The 10464-nt window shown below is 39.1% G+C and overlaps 1 protein-coding gene across 4 annotated transcripts in view; it reads right to left on the bottom strand.

Moving 5' to 3' along the window:
* RASAL2 (RAS protein activator like 2) overlaps positions 1-10464 on the bottom strand; it is a 272884-nt gene that overhangs the window by 186999 nt on the left and 75421 nt on the right. The window lies entirely within an intron of this gene.

Raw genomic sequence — 10464 nt, 5'->3', positions numbered from 1 at the left:
AAAGTCAATTTAGGGACACAAGCAGAACCACTGAGATGGGTAAGAGGCAACCAAAATAAATCAGATTAAATATATGAATTTAAAGCCTCTGTTAGCATCTGAGGAAATTAGCTTTGTAGAAGTTTAAAAATACATAAAAGTATATGGAAGCTTGGTGTGGTTTATTCTATTTACTCAAACAAACAAATAGCTAAAATGGTTTGGAAATGGTTCGGTGTATTTCTGGTCAATTCTACAAAACCATGTTTGAGAAGCATTCTAACAGTTGCTACTAGGACCACTACATGCTTTAGTAAAGATAAAGTGGTGGGTTTTTTGTTTTGTTTTTTAGTAATCATACTAGCTGAAGACATCTTATAGTCTTCCCCTTTGCAAAATCTTAGCACATTTTCTGAATGCTGTTGAAACACAGCTTGAAACCATAGTGCAGATGCAAATCGTGTTTGGATATAGGGTTCTGAGAGCGCTTGAGCTCAGTCATAGGACAAGATCCCAGCATATGAGCAGCATGGCAAGAGCTGGGGGTGTGGGTGTGAGATTTTAAATTGGAAAATACACAGCTAGTTGTGTCAGCATTATTCTAAAAAAATGGATGTAATACAACACTAGTTAAAGGCAGAACAAGATAGATAGTAGTTGATAGCTTGCCCAAGGACAGGAATGATGATCAGTCCCATTCCCTTCCCCCTCTGCTGCTGTCCTACAAACAGCTTATTGAATGACAAGACGTCATTGTCATCTTTACAGGGGAATTTCAGTTATATCAACCAATATGCCTGCTCATTTTACTGTAATTCATCTATAAGCTGATTTTCTATTGAACAGAATACCATAACCCATCGACATTTTTATGCCACACATTTCCAAACAAAGATGCACTATATATACACATATGTAGGATAAAGATACTCTGAAATATGTAGGATAGTTATCCTTTCTGCATGCATAATACAGGATAAAGCAACACAGAAAACAAGCTATGAATTCAACTCTTAAAGTATCTTTAGTTGGGTGGGGAAGTTCAGACAAAAATTCCACGTTATGCTACTCTGTTTCAGAACTTTAGAAAGCAAAAGACACGAAACATTAACTCCTCCAATGACAACAAGTCCAGGAACCTCAAATCAGAGATTAGTTTGTTTAAATGTAAATGAAGAAAGAAAGGCATTTTACTAATTACTCTCTTCATTGATGCTGCCATTGCTCATCAAATGAAAAATGGACTTTTAAACTGAAGGAAACATTGTCTGGCTATCTCCATTTAGCTGAAGTTCAAGATATTCTAAACAACGGGTGGCTCTTCTCTGAAAAGTGAACCTAACAATGGCACAGTGGGGTTCTGCGTTTATTGTGTCTCGATGATTTTGCATCAAATTTGTTTACTCTAGAAATAAAAAGATGATTCTTCTAACTGCAAACTCAGCAAACTCATCCTGGTGTCAGAATCAAACTGTGTTCTATACTTCTCATGCAATGCTACCAGTAATGAAGATGCTGGAAGCCAAACAAAGCTTTCAGCTACACCAATGCAACCCCATTGTCTTCAAATTGATCTCATTTGGCCTTCAGAATCTATTATTGTTGGTGGCATCCAAGACAGTTAATGTATCAGAGTTCTTCCACTTTGCTCAATCTTAGTCCAGTTACTCACGGGCAAGAACGCCATAATTTCAGACCATAAACTCTTCATGGGAAGCATTTACATGGTCTGTTGTGTTGCGATAGATTTGCAACAGCGCAAATTGACTTACTGGTTATGCTGGGTCCCAAGCCGTGCAAAGTCACCTATTAATCTGTCAACAGGTGAAATAACTGCAGTGAAAGAAACAGGCTCATTGGTCAACTGGAGAACATTTTCACCTTTCACCTCCTGTTTTTAACCACTGAGCATATGTGAACACAGTCCCACAGCTCACAAGAATTCTTGGCATGAGGGCTACTTTAATTCAACATTGATAATTTTGACCACAAGTTCTGTTTATTTGGGTTTTTTTTTAATAATCCACTAGTCATTTAATCATTTGATTTTCACACTTAAATGTACTAATATAAGCTTTTATTATTTTTTTTAAATCTTCAAAAGATAATTAACAGTACAAGATGCAAAATGCAGATTTCTTTGTGATTAATTTTTTTTTTTTGTTAACAGACAAGCAATATGGTATTTTGATCTCTTAAGTCACAGGATTATAATGGAAAACCCTCATTATTGTTTATAATATTTTGGTAGTTGCACAAAAAGCTTTAAGTATCTTCTAAGCACTAGAAGAGAAGCACTGTTCCAAAGCAGTTTTCAAGTACATAAAAGGTTGTTACAAGGAGGGAGAAAATTTGTTCTCCTTAGAACAAGAAGCAACGGGTTTAAATTGCAGCCAAGGAGGTTTAGAAAGTTTTTCCTAATGTCCAGCCTAGCTGTCAGAGTGGTTAAGCACTGGAATAAATTGCCTAGGGAGGTTGTGGAATCTCCATCATTGGAGATTTTTAAGAGCAGGTTAGACCAACATCTGTCAGGGATAGTCAGATAATACTTAGTCCTGCCATGAGGACTAGATGACCTCTCGAGGTCCCTTCCAGTTGTACGAATCTATGATTCCAGGAAAGAACTTGAAACCTAAAAAGGCAAAAGCAGATGAAAGGAGAGTTGAAGGGAAACAACATTCAAGAAAAGTAAGGAGGAAGATGGACAGGCATATATCTTATTAGTGACATGTTTACTTGTTGGTTTCAGGAGGGAATTGGGTTTTCCTTTTTGAAGTTATGCACACTGAGTGTTAGCAATCACTTGGAATGTCATTGCTAATTTTATATTAACAATGTGAGCACCAGAGAGGCTTTTCTTTTTTTAAAAAAAAACCCTTGAGTATCTTAAGGATACTGAAGAATCTCACAGATTAATGTAACACTGCTATTTCTTTTTAAAATAAAAGTACAGTTGCTGACTTACATACTTCAGCTACTAAAATATAAATATTCATGCTCAGTAACTAAACTATTCCCATTTAATCTGTACACAGACAAGAAAAAGATGATGCTGGTAGAAAAAGGAGTGCTCCAAATTGCTAGCCAGAACATCAATCTCCTCTCTTTATTAAGAAAATCTGCCTTCTGATCATCAGATTCACAAGACAATGTGCAATCTTAATGCAGGACCCACCACGGCTTCTTAACGCATGGCCAGTAACTGTGGAAAGAAATACAGTCTTTCATTTTCAGCTAGTCATGAGATTGTACCCATTCCTTTAAAATAAGGAACTAGCCACGAGGTGTGCCAACCCTCCAGGATTGCCCTGGAGTCTCCAGGAATTAAAAATTAATCTTTCATTAAAGATTATGTCATGTGATGAAACCTCCAGGAATATGTACAACCAAAATTAGCAATCCTAGCTGGCCAAGGCCCTGCTGCACGTCCCCCTGAACATTCCTTCGTGTTCCCTGGGTGGCATGTCCCAGAGTTTGAGGACCACTGCATTAGATCAAGTTTCCCTCAGCGGGATATCTAAGACAAACTTAGAATAGGGAGCTCAACAGAGGAGTCCAACCTACACAGGGGCATAAAAAACTAGATTTCTGCAATCTGGTTTAGAAAGAGGATAAACTGCATGATATCTTGGCTATGTATTTTTCTGTTGTTTTAACTGGGTTTACTTAATCTACTTTTACAAAACTACTTTACATCGAGTTTACACTTACTGCTCTATCTAGTTGGTACTCTGTCACCTTTTACATTTTGTTACAACTCCAGCTACTGAAAATGAAGGGTGGGGGTAAAAAAAAAACAAAACTATTACTAGACTTGTATAATTTGTATCACTGTAATAAGAAAAAGCTATGTGCATATTTACATAAATCCTGCTAGAGTTGTTCATGCCAGAAAAGCTGCATATGTTTCTTAGTTTTTATTTTAAACACTGGTTTTAAAAATAAATTTTAATTTCCTAAATCCTTTTACAAAATAGTGCCAAATGTGCCATTACTGTCTACTTTCCCTTTAAACCTCTTCCTATAAAAGAGCCAAAGAAGCCATTATATATGTATGTCACATTCATGCTCATATAATTCTTTAAGGGTTTCTAAAACTAGTGCTGAAAATAGAAAAACATTAAGTTTATGATCAAAACCCATTAAAATCAAGTATATTCAAATGAAGTCAGCCACTTTAATCCTCCCTCTCCCTAGCTGTCTCTCCTCCGTGTGGTGGTCCCCACCAGTTCCCTTTCCTCATTTAGTACTTCCCCATGACACACCCAGCTCCACTGTAAACAACTCCTGGAGTACCAGAAGTTTTAAACACTAATTGCTTAGTAATAAGCATTACTAGTCAAGTGATAAAAATGTTAATTGCTAAGCAGTTGGAGGAGATCCAGTCCTTGACAAAGATTCATTAATTTCTTTTAATGCCCTTTCTGTGAAAGCTATCCAGTTCCTGAGTGTGTAGAAGCAGAAATACACATACACAATTCTAGTTCATCTTCAGTATTTATTGCATTGAGAAAAAGGCCGCTGAAGCCTACTGCAACACTGCTTTATATATGAATAACAGAGGGACATCTGGATACAGCCTTCACTACAAATTCAGTACTGTGCCCTACGTATTGTTTGGACAGACTGCAAGTAAACACACACAAATATACCAAAGAAAAATTTATTCAATCAGCCATGGGAAAAAGCAATCTAGAGCTTTCTATATTCTTTCACTTTCAAAGCCAACTCAGGCTGCACGACACACTAGAGCTGGAACTGTACATAAAGTGCCCTGGTGCCAACCATAATTGATAAGTTAATAAGAGAGTCACAGATCCCTTTCAATTGACCCAAACATCACAATACATAGTTAAATAACCTCAAAGATGACTTTCCTTCCATTTGCTAAAAAGACATTTTTCAAAATGCTAAGTTTTGTTTATGCAAAGCTAAGTAATTAATGACTTAACATCCCCTTCCCATCTCCTATCACTGGGATCCATCTGCTTCCCGCTGCAATACTTCCTGTAGGTGAAGACCACTTCTCCTTGGACTACGTGTCTAGAACAGTGCACCTGACATATCTACATGTGACTGCTTCACATCAGTGAATGAAGACACTCTGGGGAAAAGCTGAATAGTACCTTAAAAATTGCTGTGTTTGGGATCATTGCTATCTATTGAAACCTGAATTAGCATTCCTCTGAATGCAACACTACAAACTGTTAATTCGGCAAACTCTCAGCTAGAAATGCATGTCAGAGACTGGACTAATTTGTTAGTGCTTGCAGGAAAAGATCAGCAATTCTGAATAAATCAGAAAGCTAAGCTGGTTTTCAGTATCACAATGGGCCTGTGACCCAAATAAATGGCAACATCCTTCTAGCTTAATCCTCAATCATCGTGTAACTACACCACTGCCCGACATCTCTTCACCAAGACATCCAGTAGCCACAGGACTGGCACATGTGTTCTACCCCTCAGTGCTTTTCTTTTTACTGAGTTGACTTACAGTTGATGTAGCTACATCAGCATACATATACCAGTGCAAATTTCTCTAATGCAGGCCCTCAGTCCTGACTTGTAACCGTTATTATTCCAGGATTGGCTTCCCCAATGCAGGTACTGCCAACTGTGCTATGGACAAAAACACTGTGGGGCTTAACTTGAGACAAATCATTAAGACTTAAATTGAAATATGAAGTCAGATATCTAAAAGAAAGGCTAGTAGCATTAACATATTTCATCTCCTTTAGTGACACTCTTTGTAAGATCCCTCTCAACTGAAAAGAAAATCTAAAACTAGCAACTGTACTTATTCCCACTCTGATATCCATTTCTTTATGATTACAGATTGGGTTGAATACCATGTCAAATCTTCACCAACCTACTGATTTAGCCTTTTACTGAAATTGTTTTCCAGTAGGCAAAATTACATTTTCATCTGCCCCATCCTCTTTTCACTTGAGCCAGGGAAAAAGTATTACACTTGGAATCTTTTAAACCAACATTCTGCCAGCAGTAGACAATATTGCTAAATTTGATCACAGCACCAAGCAAACTAACTGCAAAGTTAGCATTACGGACCAAAGGAAAGGATTTGTAGCATATACACATGTTAAAGGATAAATATTCTACCAGAGGTCCTGCTGACTATGTTCAAACAAAATTCACATGACCATTTTTCTCTCTCTCTCCATCCCCCTTCATACACAAATGTAATAAGTGACCACATCCTCTACAAGCAGGCTGTCAAAAATAATGAGACCTGATAATTTTAGCATCAACCACTTCATGCATGCACTACTGGAGACAGACACACCATATTAATGGGACATCATTCATCTGACATCAAAAGCCTTGGCTGCTGTAAGTAGGAAAGGGAAGGCTAAACATCCTGCCCCACAAGCAGCATCTGTAGAATATTCTTCAACTATATATAGAGGGGGGGAGGGAGGAGAAGGAAAAGATAACAGAGCCTGTAATTGATGTTATCTAGCAAAAATGGTGAAGTTATAGAATTCAATTGACTTTTTTCAAAGTTCCAGACATATCAAATTATTTTCTGTAAATTTACAGTGTGCACATGTGTGCAGCGACGCACTACTTCTACTGTTCCAAGTTGGATGAGTTAAAAGGTAATCTGTTAAAGGAATCTGGAGTAAAGATTCATTTAATAAAAATAGAGATTAAAAATATATTAAAATCAGTTCAGTTTGCAAATCTTAAACAGTGCAAAGGGAAAAAAAGGAAGAACAGGACAACATAGCTGGAGTCTTAGGTTTGGTGTTACAATCCTGGGGAGGATACTAAATTCCACTACTATGCATTGAGCTGTCCATAGGGAAGTAGAGCAGAGAAGACAGGGTGGTACCTCTGAAGTCAATTCCACCATCTAATAAGATTTTAATATGGCAGCAGCAGAGGGGAGGATGATAGAAGGGAAGGGAGGAGAAGTAAGCACACTGGAAAGGGCAACTAGCTACTATACAAATATCTATTTGAATGTAAAAAGAGAATGTTATGTTACACAATAAACAAAAGTTACCTGAAGTGCTCTGGTATAGAACAGAGTAGATTCTAGGCTAGGATCTGTGGTGATAGCACACCCAATTTCTTCAATTAATGAGAACTCAGCTGCAGCTATATTGTAGTAGGTGGTAACATTACCTGTAAAGTGTTCAGTAGTGGTTTAACCCATAAGGAAAGAGGAAAGTCAATTGTTAATTTAGATTAATTATTTAGATTTATATTCTCGACATAGAGGAAGACGATCTCTACAGTAATCATAGTTTAACAATTATAAAATTAGGTCAAATTTTGGGGCCTACTCTAACGAGAAATGTCTTTTGAATTTTAAATAAATTTTGAAGTATTTAAAGAACTTACTATGTAAAGAGACATTACTTTCTTCGACAAATTGTAAAAACTAATTGGTTACATGGGACCTAAACAAAGATACAGCTGCGTATTTTTGCTCCCCCTCTACTCTCAGTCTCTTCAGCAACAACAAATTAAATATATTTCAAGACGTAAGTAAATATTCAATGTGATGTCCCTTCACTAACAAGTTATGTAAATGTCAACTACTATTGCAGGGGGCTCTTGCCAAATTAAAAGGTTGAACTTTGTAAGAAACAGAAGTAGTAGCCTTTAAATGTGGGTTTGTTCTGAATGACTGTGTAAAAATGGTACAGTCTTACCTAAAGAATCTGCTCCATGTATGTATTGAGTCATATCTATTGACAATAGTGAGAAAAACAAGTTATTTTACTCCTGTTACCAGAAAAGACATGGTTACGGCTAAGAGAAAATAAGCTAGAATGGAAATATTTACACCTTTCTCTGAAACAGTGACACATTGTCCACCTCGGGGGAAATTACTGGATTAAAAGGATTACTGATCTGATCCAGAATGGCAATTCCTCTGTTCCTATTTTACCTATAGCTAGCAGAATTTAGGAGCAACAGATACGCTGACCAAAACCTCTCAAAACCACATTTGCAGAAATTGCTCTGATTTCACAGACTGTTTTGTGAACCAACAATCCACAATAATGAAACACCTGAACACTGGTGACAGAAGCAGTCTCACAGAGTGAATAAACAGCCTTTTTTCCAGCAAGCTACTATCCCCATGAAACACATCTAAAGTTGTAACTTCTCAAAAACTGGAAAACCTGAAAAAAAGCCAACATCTTCATTCCAAACCAAGTAGTAAAATCAACCACTGCTCAATCAACAGTATTCTCCAATACCATTATACACCAATATATTATTACGGTATAAATAAGGAACAAACTTCAGCAATATCCATAATTAGAGCGCTTACATTCTGCTGTGTAAATACCACAAATCTTTAATAGAAAAATTCTGTCTTATATTATGGTTCCTGCACTGGTGTTAGCCAAGAGGCTGTGGTAGACAAGGTGGAAATACCGACAGTGGTAGCAACATTCATTCATCTGCAGTATTTGTTTTGGAATTTTTGCCCCAAATTTTCTCCCCTCCCCCCCAGAACACAGAACATACATATCAGGTAGATGACCCCAGCCTTTGCCACCTCGGAAGCATTATGAAGACTACTTGATTAGTCTTTTCCCTATGCCAAGTGTTCATGCATTCAGGATTTCAGTTTAGTGATAAGAAACCCCAATGGGCAGACCCAAGGGCTTTGGTGCCCTTATTAACAAAGTAAAAAAAGACTTCCCAGATGTTTTCAAGGGAGAGGTCAGACAATTACGTTAGCTCACACAAGTTGTGTGTACCTTTCCAGCATTTTAAATATTTGAGTTATATGATCATTACACACACAAAATGACTAGTTTCACTCATAGTTAACCATTGAAGTATGTGAAACTTACTGATCTGATTCCTATTTTCTGAACTTTGCAGTGACTGCTGAATGAGAAGCAGACAAAGAAGTTACTATCTATTAGATTAGACTATATCACTTCTTGGGGAATAATTGGTACCACAAGTTGCAATATAGGGAAACAGCAAGAGGGAGTGGGGTCTGCTGTTTAGTGCAGGATGCCAGAGAAGGTGAATTAATGAGTCCAGGACTCCTGACTCAGTTTCCGATCTTGGGTGAGAAATTTAATCCCAGTGGCCTTTGTAAAACTGGGATAATGCCTTGAAGTATATCCAAAATGCCATGCAGACATTAGTCAGTGATTTTATATATGATGTCATCATTACCTTATAATTACTATCTACAAACCAGCCCAGTGAATGTCAGTAAGTAGAAATGGATGACAGGGAGGAAATATGACAACCTGTCAAAAATCTTGGAGACTATACGAAGCTCTTCAGTATATTCTGAGACATTCAGTGATACAGCAATCAGCTATTTGCTAATAGGGTTTGTCATGTACCTCAGAGACCAGGATCAGGGAGGTGCAACAAGAATAATAAAGGAATGATCCTCCATTCAGGTGGGAAGCAGCCCAGAACAATGAGGTGACTGAAGACTAATGCCTTGTCTACATTGCCATTTGACAGCGCTGAAACTTGCATCGCTCAGAGGGGTGTTTTTTCACAAAGTGACAGTGTAGACAGTGCACCAGCACTGGGAGCCATGCTCCCAGCACTGGTAGCTACTCCCCTCACGGGGTGGGTGTTTTTTTGTTTTGTTTTTTTTACACAGCGCTGGGAGCAGGGCCGGCTCTAGGTTTTTTGACGCCCCAAGCAAAAAAAAAGTTTGGCTGCCCCCCACCCCAGCCCTGGGCTACCGCCCGCATCCCCCTGCCGCCCCAGCTCTGGGCCTCCCCCCACCCACCCACACCCCCTGCTGCCCCAGCTCTGGGCTTCCCCTTCCCCCCCACCAGTGCGCCCACCCACACACCACCTGCCGCCCCAGCCCTGGGCTCTCCCCTGCCAACTGTACCTTCCTTCCACCCCAGCCCTGGGTCACTGGTAACTTGCTCCCAGGGCAGGTCATTGAGCAGGAATTTTAGATGTGCACAGAACACAGACAGGATTGGTTCCCATATGGTTACAGAACTGCAGTAAAGTGGAACAATTTTCAGCTTGTGTGATTGGAGGATATCTGGAAGCATATTATAAGACTGTCCTCCATAAATGAGGAAAAGTTAAGGTGCCTTTATTATTCTTTTGTTCCACTCTTTGTTTCTATGGGGAATTTGCCAATGCAATATCACTGTCTTCCTTTTAAACAAATAAAACTATAAAAAAAGATGGCAATGGCTGTTGAAAATAGCAATTCCAGTCCTAATAATCACTGGGGAGCATTTCTTGTTCAATTTTATTAGGGTTACCATATTTTGTGCCTCCAAATGGAGGACACTCCACGGGGCCCCGGCCCCGCCCCCAGCCCCGCCCACGCCCCAACTCCGCCCCCTCCCCAAAGTCTCCGCCCCCTCTCCTGCTTCCCGCGAACATTTAATTCGCGGGAAGCCTGAAGCAGGTAAGGGGGGGGGGAGGTGCGGCCCAGGCTGGCCCCCCCGGCGGCTCCAGCCTGGGTCGGCTCGGGCCCTGGGG

The sequence above is a fragment of the Trachemys scripta genome, chromosome 8, assembly GCF_013100865.1.
Source record: "Trachemys scripta elegans isolate TJP31775 chromosome 8, CAS_Tse_1.0, whole genome shotgun sequence".
Classification (NCBI taxonomy): domain Eukaryota; kingdom Metazoa; phylum Chordata; order Testudines; family Emydidae; genus Trachemys; species Trachemys scripta.
Note: the sequence above shows the minus strand (reverse complement) of the source record. Positions and strands in the feature narration are given on the sequence as shown.